We start from the raw sequence: 6,000 nt of genomic DNA, 5'->3' as shown, positions 1-6,000 counted from the left end.
ACCTCTGGGGCGGAATCTGCCAATGCTTTGTCAATGCAAATGCGTGGATTCTCTCTCTCTCTCTCTCTCTCTCTCTCTCTCTCTCTCTCTCTCTCTCTCTCTCTCTCTCGCACACACACACACACACACACACACACACACACACACACACACACACACACACACACACACACACACACACACACACACTGTATAATCAAAGGTGTTCTGGAAGTGGTTTTAAGCTGGGGGGCTGGGGGCTTGTCACAGTATGAGTGCATGACACTGTTACAGTTTTTCACTATTGTTAACATACGTTTCTCAAAACAATAACGGCTTTCTCAAAACTGCACACACAAAACTGAAAACCAAAATGCTAAACCCTACACTCCCTTCGCAAGATGACTCTTTGCCATCAAATCTCTTAACTGTTCACAAAATGGAACTTGTGTTTTACTGTAATTAGGTACACTCAGCCATATTTTCAAATGACACACCCATACCATTCATTACAGTACACACAACTAAGCATTTGCTGCACACTACCAAGCATTTACAGCACACTGCAGGGCAAAATTGAAAACACAGTCATAGAAATGGAACACACCATATGAATGACAATGACTCTGGAGAATGAGCCATTTCTCCTTTTGTAAAATGACTCAGTGTAGGCCTACTTTTTTCATAGTCAAACATATAACAAAACACAAATATGCAGCCAAAAAAGTTGTATTTCTCTACATGATTTAGGCATCAAGCCTCCGGTTCATGTCTGGCCAGAGGGCCTCACCCACATCATAGGCAATGTTCTCCCTGTCCAAGCAGCGTTGGAAGAAACGCCTCGAGTGGCGCATGAAGCCCTGACAGGCCTCAACAGTGACGTTGCCACAAGCCTCCTCCATGGCCTGGAGCAGTGGGACCCGGCTCTGTGGGTTCCGTTCATATACCTTCCACCTCCAAGCTGAAAAGAACTCCTCAATGGGATTCAGGAAAGGAGAATAAGGTGGAAGGTACAGAACGGAAAAATGTGGGTGGTCCTCGAACCACTCACGCACCTGAGCAAACCGGTAGAAACTCACATTGTCCCAGATGAAAATTGCTCACCTACGTGAGAAGTGTGTGCAACAACTGAACATTGTGTGTAGTGTTTGGACAACAAGATAATGTAATTGACATCAGAGTGTAAAGAAGGAAAGTTAGAGTCTAATGCAGATAAGGGAGTGTGAAGTAGTGCCAAATTGGGTCGAGCGATTAGTACATGAAGTGAAGGGTGTGCAAATTGTGCCGAATTCTTTTTTTTTCCCCGCTTTGTTAACAATTGTGAAAAACTGTAACATCAAAAGCCAGGTGCAGAAGCCCCCACGGGGGCGACGACATAATAATAATAGTAACAACTAAAAAGTGCTCCTCGGAGCACAGGTCCGCCAGTTCAGGTAGGCTATTGTGGCCTCCTGGTGGCGCTATAATAGGCCAATGTGAAAAGGTTGGCATTAGTTCTTTGGCCTTTACAATCGGACACTGACTCCATTCATGATTTGAGGCATTCTGTTAAAAACATTTGTTTTGCTAAATTAGACCTGCTGGTGGCGCTATAACAGGCCAATGTTAAAACTGTGGCATTTGTTCCTCAACATAGTGTGAATGTGCATGCAAAGTTTGACCGCAATCGGACGGTGCGTTCATGATTTGCGGAATTTTGTTCAAAACAAGCCAATAATGCAAACTTTAGATGTCAATCTTAGCTAAACAGGGTGGAACATGAAAAATCAAACACATCCATCTTGATGACATGACTATAGAGATCATGTGTAACGATTTGCGTGAAATTTGGATAAAATTGGAAGGAGTAGTATAAAATTATGTGTTTTACATAAGTCGGTCTCCTGGTGGCGCTATAAAAGGCAGATGTGAAAAATGCAGGGCAAAAGTTTTTCCTTGGCCTCTAGGGAGTGTGATTACAAAGTTTTAGACAGATCGGTGCAGTTATAGGTAAAAACACAAAACGGCCTGTTATAGCGCCACCATGAGGCTGATTTGAAAAATTTCAAATGGTATTTCTTCCTCGGCCTAATGGGAATGTGCTTGCAAAATTTCACGGAAATTGCATGCTGTGTTCATGATTTGAGGCATTTTGTTCAAAACGGAGCACTCCTGCAAACTTTGGAAGACATTTTTAGCCAATCAGGATGGAATATGAAAAATCTGAAAGACACGTTTCGTTTAATGACTATAGAGATATAGTGTACCGATTTGCGTGATTTTTGGACAAAATCTGTAGGAGTACTGTCAAAAAATATATTTTGCACTAATCGGCCTCCTGGTGGCGCTATAACAGGCCCATGTGAAAAATGTGGGGCAGAGGTTCTGAATTGGCATCCAGGGAGTGTGTGTGCACAGTGGCGCTGTGATCAAGCCAACGGTGGCAGAGATTAGCTGGTCAAAGACGGACGGACGGACGGACACACACACACACACGGACGGACGGACGGACGGGGTGGAAAACATACTCTCTCGCCATGCCTTTCGGCCTGGCGGAGACAATAATGCTAATCTATTGCCTCGCTACCATAGAGACACACGGCCGGAAGCGGAAGGCCTACAAATCCACGCCCACTTTTGACACTCGGGGTCCGCAATCTCTATGAGAGGCATTGTAAAATACCGTCATTTCACTGGTTAACTACTGAGGCTGTAGCGATTTTTTTTGTGTTCTAATAATCTGTCCCATTTGTTTAATTTGTCCTTTTTAATGTCCCATATCTTTCATCTCGATATACTACCCACAATATACTATAATATACTCCATCAGTATGTCAAAACCGCTAGCATCGGAGATCCAGAGTTTAAGTGGTCGCATGGTATATACGTCACGGAAGCATCCCTTGAGGTTTTCAATACCCAGAAAACTGGCGAAAGTGGCCGTTTTCAATAGGTTTTGGTCATTATCTCTGGAACAGAAGGTCCAATCTGCTCAGTTCAAAGCTTGTTGGATGCGTGACTTTGAGGACATTAAGCACGCATTTTCGGGTTATTTTTATTTATTTAGGGGAGGCGAGGTCTTAGTTGGGCAGGCGACCGCCTCTCCTGCCTCTACAGTGGGTACGCCACTGGTCGGCGCTCGGCGCTCGGCGCTCGTAAAGACAGTGATGTCACTGAAATGCCCGTCTGCTGTAAGGTAGACCAGTAATTCCACACAGAGCTAATGTGACACCATAACCCCTGTCTCATGCATAATATAGGCTGCTACTGTCTGTATAAGTTTGCAAATACTTTTGCCTGCTCCCGGGTTGCCAGATCATGTGCGCATATCCCCCCACGGATGCGTCGACCGGGTATGGACTAGTATTAACACATTTTTCTGGGGAACCCCTGGAACCCCCTCAAGGACGCCCTGTCATAGAATATGGGTATTGTTCAATGTTAAAATAAAATGCTGAATAAATTACACATTTTGGGGGGGAAAGAATCGAACCGTGACACCAAAATATTGAATTGAACCGAACCGTGAATTTTGTGAACCGTTGCAGGCTTTATATATATATATATATATATATATATATATATATATATATATATATATATTGGATACAACACTGATGATACGTCCCAGGTGCATCCACGTGATGTTTTTTATTTAGTTATTCTATTTATAGTGGCTCATAGGAATAGACTACGTGACAACCAGGAACAGCTGTCTGGTGACCACCGAGAACATAATTCTGACGGTGTTGCCCTTGGTGTCAAGATGGGTGCTCTGCAGTATGCACACACCCTCAACACCCAGGAGTTGATGTTGTCCAGTCTCGCTGTCTTCCCTGATGTTGGTCTGGGCCAGCTCACGGCATATTTGGTCTGTTGGCGAGGAACAGGGAGGGAGGAGCTGATGGGTCACCACTGACAAGCTGCAGAAGAGGTCCTGTGACATATACTGAGCGTGTAGTATGAAGAGTCATTCTGCTTTAAAAAGAGCGCCTAGATTATTAGGGTTGAGGGTGTATGAGTTAGCTTGTTAGCGAATGAGATCAGCGGGTGACTGAACATTGGGGAACATCCTGCCTGGCGTGACTGCCTGAACTATTGGGATGCTCGATTCTTTGGTTGTTTGTCTATGTGTCCTGATTGTCCGTCCGTCATCCATCCTAATATTGTCCCAATATAGTATGTCAGGCAGGCCTTTAGGGAATTTCACCGGAGCACCGGTGCACCTGTGGGCCCCAGGGGCCCCGTGGCTATTCTTATGGCAGACCCCTGAACAGTGTTTGTGCCAAGTTTGGTGCGGATCAGAGCAACGGTGCGCCTCGCAAGTCCGGATGTTACGTTTGTCGTCATTGTATGAATTGTTGTCGTGTGCTACAGCAACATGCAAATGTATAGCCTATATTAATTTTCAAATAAAATAAAAGTAACCCAAAATTCACTAGTAATGTAACTAGTTACCTTTTTAAGTAACTTGCCCAACACTGCTAATCAACCAGTATAAAACCAGAAGATTAGAAGACTTTGTTACATGTGGTTCATGTTAGACCTGTGGTCCTCATTGCTGGTTCTGATGAGTTTCTCTTATACCAGGACACTACAAGCATGCACTCACCTGGTGTTCCAGTTTTAAATAGCTCCTGACTGGACAACTAGATTACATTGAAACCAGAGGAATACAATTCACTTTCTTATACAGAAAGCCAGTGACAACAGCAGGGCTCCCAGAAAGCCAGGTTTGGAAACCACACATAAACAAACTGCTATGCTGCTGCTCTCCACATGAAGGTGCAACAAACTTTTGAATATCTCTCAGTATCATTTCAGTTAAACCACGTTTCACAGACGGCACAGACTGGGGCCTATTTCTCAACAACAACAAAAAAAAAAGTATTTCATGCTTTCACTTCTGCTCATAGCCTGTCGTACAATCTCTAACAGCTTCCTCATGTCAACGGCATGTGTAAATCATAAGCTAGTTAGGTCAAATAATCGAGATAAGAGAGAGAGACGCACAGAGAGTGAGACAGACAGAGAGAGAGACAGAGAGAGTGAGACAGAGAAACAGAGTAACAGAGAAACAGAGAGAGAGAGAGTTCACACAGAAGTGGGCGTGACATTGGACAATCAGGAAGTGGAAGGTTTTATCAAGCTCCATTTTGACACGACGGTGGAAAACAGAAGGACCAGCTTATTGTACAGTAAGTGTTTTTATCAATAATATCATACATCCCGCTAGTCTGGTGTTCTAAAATGAATGTTGGTGGTGATGTGTCTTTATGTGTATCACTTCAGGTCAACCCTCTCCTCAGGGTCTTCCCGGTTTTAGTGGAGCATAAAGTCCAGTTCAGATAAAGGCTGTGTGTGGTTCTTCACATTTACACACACGCACCACACGCACACACGCGCGCAGGCGCACCTAGACCTGTTGATTTACAATAACAAAGTTCACACAGGTCTGTGAGGTAGATTAGAAGCAGAGTAAATACACACTTTGTTCATACTCCATTTATGACATGCAGGGCTGAGGAGGACCAAGCATAAAGGTTAATGATTGACTGACTGTTACAGCCTAGCTAGTGGTGGGGCTTTCAACACACACACATATATATATATATATATATATATATATATATATATATATATATATATATATGTGTATATATATATATATATATATATATATATATATATATATATATATATATATATATATATATATATATATATATATATATACATATACATATACATTAGTACTTTACTTCAATAATATATATTATTGATACTTTATACTTTCATTCAAGTACATTTCCAAGACAAATATTTTACTTTTACTCAAGTACATTTCTAGGAAGGCTGTGAAGTACTAGTTACTTTTTTTTCTTCTTCCCTAAAATGGAATTGACCACACACAGTGGCTGCAGTTACATGGACATCATGTATTAATTCAGAATGAACTCATTCCGAATAGAGGAATCTGTTCCACTCACCTGTTTACATGGAACCTGAATAAAAGTATTCCTCGTTTACATGACCAAAGCA

The 6,000-nt window shown here is 42.5% G+C and overlaps 1 protein-coding gene across 2 annotated transcripts in view; it reads left to right on the top strand.

Annotated features, from left to right (window-relative positions):
* Nucleotides 1–5,129: 5,129 nt before the first annotated feature.
* LOC308081004 (uncharacterized protein) overlaps nt 5,130–6,000 on the top strand; it is a 37,295-nt gene continuing 36,424 nt past the window's right edge. For both annotated transcript variants that reach the window (XM_080457408.1, XM_080457407.1), the window contains exon 1: nt 5,130–5,156. The gene's annotated coding sequence lies outside the window, so the exon portion shown is untranslated. The remainder of the gene's footprint in view (nt 5,157–6,000) is intronic.

The sequence above is a fragment of the Gymnoscopelus braueri genome, assembly GCF_963280865.1.
Source record: "Gymnoscopelus braueri genome assembly, contig: SCAFFOLD_310, whole genome shotgun sequence".
Lineage (NCBI taxonomy): Eukaryota > Metazoa > Chordata > Actinopteri > Myctophiformes > Myctophidae > Gymnoscopelus > Gymnoscopelus braueri.
Note: the sequence above shows the minus strand (reverse complement) of the source record. Positions and strands in the feature narration are given on the sequence as shown.